Raw genomic sequence first — 11,534 nt, forward strand, 5'->3', positions numbered from 1 at the left:
TGCACATGCTGAGAGAAAGGAGGGCATACCTTTCCTTGCAGACCATGTGGAGTAGGACTGTTCAGTCGGAATTCAACTCAGAAATTCTATCAATTCCCTGACTTACTCCCTCTAAAAAGAAAACCTATGTTAGGTGGCACCTGTGGCTCAAAAAGGTAGGGCACTGGCTCCATATGCCAGAGGTGGCAAGTTCAAACCCAGCCCTGGCCAGAAACTAAAAAAAAAAAAAATGTCATAAAAGACCCGTAACTTTCTAGTCAGACGTCCAGTCCTTGCTATAGGATTGGACACTGCTTCCTCTCTGCCCCGAGCCCATGCCTTCCTCTTGGGCAGGGCCTGGTGGTGTGCCATGTCTGTGTGTTGGTGACAGTAGCTTTGGAGAAGAAGAGCATGGCCGACAGGGAAGATACTGGGGTTGTCATCATCAGACCAAAGTAAAAGCCCTGGTTCAGGTGTCAGCAGACAGAGCACCAAGGCCACGTTACTTTACCTCTTAGAGTCTCAGTTTCCTCATCTATGAGTATAAAATCGGCTTAAAGATATACTTCCCTTGTCCACCTCACAGGGTTGCTGTAAAGACCCATTGATATACTTAATACAAAGATGCTTCCAAAAACATATGCATATGCACAGGTGTGTATGCACACATGTGAACACACAACAGAGGAGAAAGACTAGAAAGACTCGACAAATACACAAAGCCGCCAATGCTACTACAGTTTCACTGATTAAGACAGAATCTTACTCTGTCACCCTCGGTAGAATGCTATGGCATCATAGCTTACAGCAACTTCAATCTCTTGGGCTTGAGCAATCAATCCTCTTGTCTCAGCCTCACAAGTAGCTGGGAGTACAGGTGTGCCCCACCACACCCAGCTAACCACTATAATTTAAAGAGAACCAATTATGTGTCAGATACCATCTGGGTATTCTGAATACATTATCCCAATTCTTACAGTAGTCCTAAAAGGTAAATATTTTACCACATTGCAGGTAAGGAAACAGCCTTAGAGCAGGTAGCTGGTAGATTAAGAAACCTGCCTGACATCAGACATCCAGAGATTTAAACAGGATTCAGACTCCATGCTCATTGGAGTCCAGACCATTTCCAACCTATAGTTTTCTCTGTGGGAAGAAACAATTTCTATTTTTTTCTTTATATTTTTTTAGTATTCTCCAAATCATATACAATAAAATTGATGCTATTATTGTTTAAATCAAGCTTTATTTTGTAATAAAATACAAGATTTTTAATAAAATCTTGCTGCACTAGAATCTGACTACAGTTGGGTTTTTTTGTTTATTTTTTGAGACAGAGCCTCAAGTTGTCACCCTGAGTAGAGTGCCGTGGCTTCACTGCTCACAGCAACCTCCAACTCCTGGGCTCAAGCAAGTCTCCTGCCTCAGCCTCCCAAGTAGCTGGGACCACAGGCACCCGCACAATGCCTGGCTATTTTCTGGTTGCAGCCATCATTGTTGTTTTGGCTGGCCCAAGCTGGATTCGAACCCACCACTTTAGGTGTATGTGGCTGGCACCTTAGCCACTTGAGCCACAGGCGCTGAGCCTGCCTACAGTTTTTAAAATTGTATCTAGATTTCACTATATTGAAAGTAAACATTCAGCGATAAAAAAACATTTAGGGAACATTGGTGCCCTGAAGATATTAATTTTATAATCATAAAAACCAACTGCATTCTATTTTTATTTTCATCTTTTTAGAAGGAAAGATTCTGTAAAAACAACAAAGAGATGCACTGAGCATTGGCGCCTGGGGCCAACAGCTCGCCCCGCTGCATCATTGCTGCAAGAGGTTTGGCCTCTCTGAGGGTTGGATTCCTTACACACAAGATGAGGTAAGAGGAGGGCCCTGGCCGCCTGAATCATAAGGCCACCATGAGGATCAAATAATAAATCAGATGTGAAAGCACCGCTGACTTATTCATTCAACAATCCTGTATTTATTGGCACCTCCTGATTACCCAGTGCCAGATGGTTAGAATACAAGAGACATGGCCTCTGCCCTGATGGCATCTGAATCTGCTGACATGTGAAACAAGTTTAATACAGTAGGACAAGTGCTGGGGCAGGTGCTGAGGAGCAGGAGTGGGCAGGGCCAAGCTGGGAGAGAGTGACCCAGACTGAGGGTGGGTGAGGGCTTAGACCTGCAGGGGTGGGCGGCAGGACCGGTGAGGGCCTCTGCCAATTGCTCAGGCTGATGAGTCAGATGACAAGCAGTCTCATTATCATCAGTAACAATAAAAGTTTCTATTCCTAGGCATATATTTATCTTGTTTTCTCCATTAAAATGGGGATGCACATTTTTGATCCTAGCAGAACCTGTCAACAAAAAGTACTTGTACGAGAAGCTTATTAAGTATTAAAGATACAGACCCAAGGATCAATCTGGGCCCTACATGGGGAGAGGTCCCAAGCACTCAGAGAGGAGAGGAAGGCTGAGGAGCCTCCCCTAGGACTGCAATAGCAACAGATACTCCTGATAGGCAATTCCTCCACGGTGCTGCCCCAGAGTGAGTTCAAGGCCCATATTCTGAAAGTACTATGTCATTTCTAAGTAAAGTCTTATGAGTCACACTGACCCCAGTCACCAGATCTATGCTCCAAATTTTGACAGAGCCTAGAGAGAACTTCCCAGCTCTCACATCTGGTGTGTGATACCAAAGATGAAGATCCTTTCTCACTAAGAACACAGCTTTGCCAGCTAACTAGAACTCGGCTCTGCAGTCTTAGCTCGCCCCTCTTTCTCAGCCACTTCAGAGTTCTTTTCAAGGTCTTCCCAACTTTCTCAAGAGCTTTCTTGAGGAGAAACAGTAGTGAAAGCAAGCTGCTGACTCAGCTGCCCTCTGGGTCCTCAGCTAGCTGAGGGCCCCACAATAAACAGAAAGCTGAGAAAATGAACAGAAAATGAGGAACCGAAAGGAAGTGTGACAGGCACTCTTCAGCAAGTGGCTGAGATTCAGAAATGTGAAACAAAGCGGAGACAATGAGGGTGGGCTGCGGAGACTGAGCCCAGAACATTCACATCTTTGAAGCAGTAACAGTAGCAGGAGTTACAGCCACAGGGCTTACCTACGCCAGGCAACACCCCAAACACCTAACACACACTACACTTTACACATACTCACTTATTCAATCTTCACGACTCTATGAGATAAGTATAATTATATCTAGATTTTACAGATGAAGAAACTGAGGTCAAAAGAGATGAAGGGATCTGCCCATAATCACATAGTAAGTGGCAGAGCTGGGATTGAAATCCAGACAGCCAGATTCCTAACTCAAGCTTTTTATTTTTTTTTTAAGAGACAGTCTCACTTTGTTGCCCTCAGTAGAGTGCGGTGGTATTACAGCTCACAGCAACCTCTTGGGCTTAAGCAATTCTCTTGCCTCAGCCTCACTGAGTAGCTGGGACTATAAGTGCCCACCACAATGCCCGGCTGTTTTTTGTTGCAGTTTGGCCGGGGCTGGGTTCAAACCGGCCCCCCACAGTATATGGGGCTGGCACCCTACTCACTGAGCCACAGGCACTGCCCTCATAACTCAAGCTTTAATCCATTGCACTGAATTTAAACATTAACAATGAAGGGCAGAAGGGGGCAAGCAGTAAAAGTTAACCAGACCCCAACAAGAATGCTTTAGTTCCTAAATCTGAGCACAGAGCTTCCTAGCTAATATGCTATGAATGAGCTATCAACCCCCTCATCAGGCCTCCCATCCCTGGGCTCACTGTTACTCAAGTGTGCCGAACCATATCATTTCTGATGTGTGCTATGATGTCAAAGGCTGGACAGCACTGCTCTATACTATGTAAATACAAAGGCATTATTACCACATTGTCCATATTCTATTCATCTAAAATCTAGTTTATCAGATAATTATTCTTGCTCCGAGATGGCTTTGTATTTGTGTTTTATCATAATATGAAAGATGAGCTACAGGCTGGGTGTGGTGATCCTAGCACTTTGGGAAGCTGAGGCGGGCAGACTGCTTCAGCTCAGGAGTTTGAGACCAGCCTAAGGAAGAGCAAGACCCTGTTTCTACCAAAAATAGAAAAACTAGCCAGATGTACGGCAGGTGCCTATAGTCTCAGCTACTCAGGAGGCTGAGGCAAGAAGATTGCTCAGGCCCAAGAGTTTGAGGTTGCTGTGAGCTATGATACCACAGCACTTTACCCTGGGTGACAGAGTGAGACTGTCTAAAAAAAAAAATGAGCTAGAAACCAAAGTCTAGTCCATTATTTCATGGCAGGCCTGGTATCAGGAACAAGGCTACATTCTTCTGCCTGATCTACTGGTTGATTTGGTCTCTGATGGAGGGCCAGGGAAAGGCTACACTCAGACAGCAGCTGGTCTCACTATGTGGCTGAGGCTAGAGTGTGGTGGCTATTCACAGACATCATCACAGCACACTGCAGCCTCACAGAATCCTCCTGCCTCAGCTTCCTGAGCAGCTGGGACTACAGGCACATGCCACCATGCCTGGCATGAGTTGAATTTAATAGATGCTACATGAAAGGAGCCACCTGTAAAATCAGCTCAGTCACAGAGCAGTCTGTCTGTGAGACTGCAAGGTGCTGAAGCAGTCTTCCCAGTGAGGCCGGGCAGTGTCCTGCAGGTGGCTTGCTCAGCTGTGGTGAAACTAGCAGGAGAGGTCTGTGAGGTGCCAGCAGGAGATCCACAAAGGCCTTAAACGGGGCTGGGGAGTGAGCATCCCAGAGGCAAATGGTCTCAATTCTGGCCCATCTTCCTCTGTTCTGATTCTGGGATTTAGAGCAGACTTTAGAGCTTTCCTTACATCTCTCGGTGGAAGGAATAGGAAGAGGAAGGATGTGGGAGAGGAAAAGGAAACATGCTGAAGATACAGCGAGCAGGAGTACAGGACTGGATTTGAGTGAGAAGTGGCGGGCACAAAACTGAGAAAGTCAGGCTGCGGTCAGGTCCCCCGCGCTTACTGACACAGCCTGAATGCCAGCCTCAACACCCAATGGTCAGTCATTCTTTCATGGAAAAATGAAACTAGTGACTGGTTCAGCTTACAATTCAACCAAACCCACAAGTATTCCTCTCTGAGACAGCCACTGTACTGTGGCACACAGCAGAAGTGCCTATGAGCACTTCTATTTTGTCACACAGAATATTAAAAAGACGTGTAATCAAGGGTTGAAAGGCAATAAAATTAATAATTTTTCCTGCTTCATCAAGAACAATCTGAAGTGAAAGTGGCATTTTAAAGAAACCATGAGTGTGCAGCAGTGAAGAATACAATGGCTACTAGCACACTCAGGGCCACTGCCTGGGCCGAGGCACCAGCGGTTCTATCCATTGTTGCTTTGCAACAACAAATAACATCTTAATACTATTACAAAAATTGTGTTGACTGCACAGATACACTGAAAGAGTTTCAGGGAGCTTGAAGGTCTGCAGAGCACACTTGTGAACAACTGTTCTAGGTGATGAGGAGGGACTGGGTATAACCAGAGCTGTGCCTTGGGGCTACTGAACTGACTGTGGTGTGCAGAACAAACTGGAGGCTGGGACAGCCTGGGGCAAGGCAAGGAGGACCTTCAACTAAAGCAGGAACAGCAGAGATAGCAAGGAAAAGAAAGAGGCATGGTGTGTTACAGAGTGGTCTCAGCCCTGCCAGGTGACCGGAGAAGGTGGGGGAGGCAAAGACCACTGCTCTCCTTGAAGGGAGGAGTGCGTGTAACTTTTCTCTATCTCCACTGCCTAGTATGGAGCCAGGTGCAGAGGGGGCCTCAATCTACACTTATCAATACACATTTATTAACTAAAGTGAGGTAGCCCTAAGACCTGCAGTAGCACTGATGTAGTGTCATTTAGGAAGCGGAGCTGCTTGGAGAGCAGCGGAAGACAGTGGTGCCACGGGGGAGCTTCAGATGAAGAAGGCCCAGCAGCATGGAACTGAGAAAACTCACAAATCAGGCTAGACCCATTTTCACTTAGCCCTCATCTGATCTAAATCTATGAATGAGCTGTTATTTGTAATCTGCCAGATATGACAAAACCTCAGCTTAGAGTGTATCACAGAACACTTGAAAATGTCATCATCGTGTATGTCATATGTAAGTTAAAAAAAAAAACTTGAAAAGATACATTCCAAATTATTAACAATGGTTACTTAGGGAGAATGAGGTTGGGTAGATGCAAGAATTTCCCTTTTTATACTTCATTGTATTTTATTTTGTTATGTTTCCATTGTATGTTTATTTTGTTTCTGTATTTTATTTTATTATGATGTGGCTGTTTTGCTTTTGCAATTAAAAGTATTAGATAAATAAGGCTGGGTGCAGTGGCTCACGTCTATATTCCTAGCACTCTGGGAGGCCAAGGTGGATGGATTGCTTGAGCTCAGGAGTTCGAGACCAGCCTGAGCAAGAACGAGACCCTGTCTCTAAAAAAAGAATATAGCTGGGCATTGTGGCAGGCACCTATAGTCCCAGCTACTTGGGAGGCTGAGGCAAGAGGATTATTTGAGCCCCAAAATTTGAGGTCATTGTGAGTTATGATGCCATGGCACTCTACCCAGGGTGACAAAGTGACTCTGTCCCAAAAAGAAAAAAGTATTAAATATATATGTTTTACTTATTGCATGGAAGAAGTGACTTACTTTACTTACATACTGGAAGAAATGTATTCCTCCTTACTAAGTGACTGTCTCAGGCATGCCAAGCCTAGCTGTCCAACTAAATACTAGAAATCACAATTTTCTTAGATAACTTCTGACCCAGCCCTTCCTCCAGACATATCAGATCATTTCAATTTGAAGTAATCTAAGGGGATAAGTAAAATGTACAGTCAGCCTTACCTGCAGGTAAGTGATCCTCTGTAAGCTTGGAATTCCAAATGAAATACTGCTCCTGTCAAGAGGCTGGTATCTTTTAGCTATAGCAAGTGTCTCAATGGTCTCACTATGTAGCCAGTGTTCTTCAGTTGTCCATTGGCCTCTGGCATGAGAACCTTCAAAAAGCAGAAATATAAAGGATATCAAAATGCTGACTGTAAGTTTGGACAGCTTCTGGATAGCTGAACAGGTGGAGTCCTGGAGGGTGGTGCACCCAGAGAGGTCTGAAAGCTCCCTGTCCCATCCCTTACACCTCACCCTGCACTGTGCATCTCTTCATCTGTATCCTTTGTAATATCCTTTATAATAAACCGGTAAGCAAGACTGGTTAAAAACATTTCATGCATGCCTCTTCCACTGTGAATACTTTGAATGCATTACCTGAGAGGGAACATAATAATTCAACACTAATTGCTATATCCCAGAGAACAAGGAGAAATCAAAAAGTTTAGAGAACCTATTTAACAAAATAATAGATGCCTTGGCTCTTAGCCACATATAATGAGGCTGGTGAGTTCAAACCTGGCCCTGACCAGCTAAACAACAATGACAACTACAACAAAAAAATAGCCGGGTGTTGTGGCCTGTAGTCCCAGCTACTTGGGAGGCTGAGGTAAGACAATTGTTTAAGCCCAAAAGTTAGAGGTTGCTGTGAGCTGTGACGTCACAGCACTCTACTGAGGGCGACATAATGAGACTCTGTCTAAAAAAAAAAAAAAAGATTAACCTTTCTAAATGAAACAGAGAAATAAAGTCTTTCCCAGATAAGCAAATGCTGAGAGAATTTGTGACTACTAGACTGGACTTAGAAGAAACTCTCAAAGAAGTCCTAAAAGTGAAATCAAAAGGATGACATTTGCCATCATGAAAACGAAGCATTATATAAAACTTACCAATAAAGCAATCACACAAAGGAGGAAGAGAAAGGATTCACATGGCACTACTACAGAATTCCAGCAAACCACAATTGCAAACAATAGAGAAAAAGAAAGAATTTATAAAACAATTAACAATATAATAGGAGCAAAACCTCACACATCAATATTAACCTGGAATGTAAATGGATTAAATGCTTCAGTTAAAAGACGGGTCGGCTAAATACAAGAAACTCATCTTACCTGTATAGATATATACAGACTGTACCAGGGTGGATGGAAAAAGGTATTTCATGCAAATGGGAAGGAAAAGCAAGCAGGAATAGCTATACTTACATCAGATAAAACAGACTTTAAGTCAATAATAGTATAAAAGATGAAGAAAGCCGGGCAGCGCCTGTGGCTCAAAAGGGTAGGGCACTGGCCCCATATGCCGGAGGTGGTGGGTTCAAACCCAGCCCTGGCCAAAAGAAAAAAAAACAACAAAAGATGAAGAAAGCCATTAAAGGGATCATTTCAAGAAGAGGATATAATAATTCTAAATATATAAACCCAACACAGGAGCACCTATATTCAAAAAACCAATAGTACTAGATCTAGAGATAAACAGCAACAGTGAAGGAATTCAACACCCACTCACAGCATTAAGACATATCATCTAGACCAGGGGTCCTCAAACTTTTTAAACAGGGGGCCAGTTCACTGTCCCTCAGACCGTTGGAGGGTCGGACTGGGTCCCCAGGATGAGTTGGCTGCTAAGCAGGACAGGCAGCTGCAGCAAAAACACTCGGCGGTCTGGATAAATGTCCTAGGCAGGCCGCATGTGACCAAACGGACCTTACGGACATTTTCAGAATATTCTACCCAATAACTGCAGGGTAATTATTGAGCATGGGATTTCATGAGCATATGGAGCATTCTCCAAAACAGATCATATGTTAGGTCACAATCAAGTTAAAACATATTTTTAAAAATCTAAATCATATTAAATATCTTCTCAGACCATAGTGGAATAAAAACTAGAAATCAATACCAAGAGAAACTATGGAAACTATATAAATACTTGGAAATTAAACAACATGTTCCTGAATAATCACTGGATCAATGAAGAATTTAGATGGAGATAAAAAAAATTTGAAACAAATGAAAATGGTAACACAAGTAAAACCTGTGGGACAATTTACAGCATTAAATGCGTACATAAAAGAGTAGAAAGATCACAAATGATCAATCTAATGACACACCTTGAATTAGAAAAGCAAGAACAAACCAAATCCATAATTAGCAGAAGAAAAGAGACAACAAAGATCAGAGCAGAACTAAATGAAATAGAGACTAAAAAAAATTGGAACAGATCAATGAACCAAAAAGTTGGTTCTTCAAAAAGATAAACAAAATTGATAAGCCACTAGCTAGATTAACTGAGGAAAAAAGAGGACTTGAATATAATCAGAAATAAAAAGGGAGGCATTACAACATCAGATACCACAGAAATATAAAGCTCATCAAAGACCACTGTGAACAACTATGTGCTCACTAATTAGAAAACCTAGAGGGAAAAGAATAAATTTCAGGAAACATACAACTTCTCAAAATGGAACCATGAAGAAATAGAAAACCCGAATCAACCAATAATGAGTAGCAAGACTGAATTAGTAATTTAAAAACTCCCAACAAAGAGAAGCCAAATTCGTGGATTCATAGCCAAATTTCACCAAATGTACAAAGAAGAACTAGTAACAAATCCTCCTGAAACTATTCCAAAAATCAGGGAGAGAGTCTTCCCAACTCATCTTACAAGGCTAATATCAACCTGAAACCAAACCGGACAAGGGCACAACACACACACAAAAGTATAGGCCAATGTCCCTGACGAACATAGATGCAAAATTCCTCAATAAAATACTAGCAAAGTGAATCCAATAGCACATCAAAAAGATAAGGGGCTGGGCAAGTGGCCCACGCCTGTAATCCCAGTACTTGGGGAGGCCAAAGCAGGCAGATCACCTGAACTCAGGAGTTCAAGAACAGCCTGAGCTAGAGAAGAGACGTTTTCTTCTCTGAAAACAGTCAGGTGTTGTGGCGCATGCCTGTAGTCCCAGCTACTGAGGAGGCTGAGGCAAGAGAATCACGTGAGCCCAAGAGTCTAAGGATGCTGTGAGCTATGATGCCCTACTGAGGGCAACAAAGTGAGACTCTGTCTCAAAAAAAAAAAAAAAAAAAAAAGAGAGAAAGAGAGAGATAATAAACCATGACTGAGTAGGTTTTATAGCTGGGATGCGAGAATGGCTCCACATAAACAAATCCATAAATGTGATATATAACAAATCAAGGACAAAAACAATATTATCATCTCAAAAAAAAAGCATTTGATAAAATCCAAAATCCTTTCATGATCAAAAAACCTTCCACAAACTAGGGATAGAAGGAACATCACTCACAACAGTAAAAACTACATGTGACAAAACCACCACTAACATCATCCTGAATGGGGGAAAAGTGAGTTTGCTCTAAGAACTGACACAAGACAAAGATGCTCACTTTCACCACTCCTATTCAGCACAGCACTGGAAGACCAAGCCAGAGTAAGCAGACAAGAGAAAGAAACAAAAGAAATCTAAATTAGAAAAGAAAAAGTCAAATTATCCCTATTTGCTAATGAGATAATCATATAGATAGACAGACAGACAGACACAGAAAAACCTAAAGACTCCACTGACAAACTCTTAGGTCTGATAAATGAATTCAATAAGGTTGCGGGATACAAAATCAATGTATAAAACCCAGTAATGTTTCTATACATCAAATGCAAACTGGCTGAGAAAGAAATCAAGAAGGCAATCCCATTTACAATAGCTACCAAAATACCCCCCAAAAAACAAAAAACAAAACCCTATGAATAAATTTAACCAAGGAGAGGAAAGATTTCTACAAAAAAAAGTAAAAAACATCAAAGAAAGAATTTGTAAATGACACAAACAAATGGAAAAACATCCTATGCTTACAGATCAGAAGAATTAATACCGTTAAAATGAGCCAATGCAATCCCTATCAAAATTCTAACATCGTTATTTCACAGAATTAGAACAAAAATCCTAAAATTCAATAGAACCAAAAAAAGAGCCCAAATAGCCAAAGTAATCATGAACAAAAAGAACAAACCTAGTGGCATCCCATTACTTGACTTTAAAATGCATTACAAGGCTACAGTAACCTAAACAGACTTTAAAATTGGACATTTGAGTGTGTGAAAATGTTGACACTAAACACAAGAATATTTAACAAGGGTCTGAGTTAAATTTTTCACACAGATTGTTTCCACTGTGGAATTACAGATCCAAAAAGATGTAACTAGATGTGGATGACAGGGATGGACAGCTCTGGTTGCTCTGAGGAGTCTCACGCGGAAGGTAAAAGCTGACACTTCTCTGCTGCCCACTTTTATAGAGATGAGTGAACTCTGGTTGTGTCTCCTAGTGATCAGGTCCAGGTCTCACAGTTAAGAAGTAATAGGGCCAAAAACATGAAGATGCTGAGAGCAGAAGGTGACCTGAATGGGAACAAGGTTGTGTGCCAAATGCATAATTTCTGCTAGTTTTCAGTCTGATGACTTCATTTTCTGTATATTCACTTCTATTTTTAATTCCATGGCTCTTGCTATCACAAGTCAAGTTTGCTTTGTCAACTCCTCTACAAAATAAGTTTACACTTCCCCTTTTCCCAGTGGAAAAACTGAAATGCAGTTTAAATCTGAATTCTAGGTCTTTGTGCCAAAATTT

The 11,534-nt window shown here is 42.0% G+C and overlaps 1 protein-coding gene across 3 annotated transcripts in view; it reads right to left on the minus strand.

The window, feature by feature from the left end:
- The window catches only part of MKNK1 (MAP kinase interacting serine/threonine kinase 1), a 42,141-nt gene extending 31,370 nt beyond the window's left edge, over window positions 1-10,771 (minus strand). The window contains exon 1 of one of the 3 annotated variants that reach the window (XM_023507859.1): window positions 10,761-10,771. The gene's annotated coding sequence lies outside the window, so the exon portion shown is untranslated. Of the gene's footprint in view, window positions 1-6,844; window positions 6,899-10,760 lie in introns of those variants that run through there. The other 2 variants (XM_023507857.1, XM_023507858.1) reach the window with 2 other exon arrangements.
- Between the last annotated feature and the right edge of the window lie 763 nt (window positions 10,772-11,534).

This window comes from Otolemur garnettii, unplaced genomic scaffold (genome assembly GCF_000181295.1).
Source record: "Otolemur garnettii isolate 467f Iridium unplaced genomic scaffold, OtoGar3 scaffold00210, whole genome shotgun sequence".
NCBI classification, from domain to species: Eukaryota; Metazoa; Chordata; class Mammalia; order Primates; family Galagidae; genus Otolemur; species Otolemur garnettii.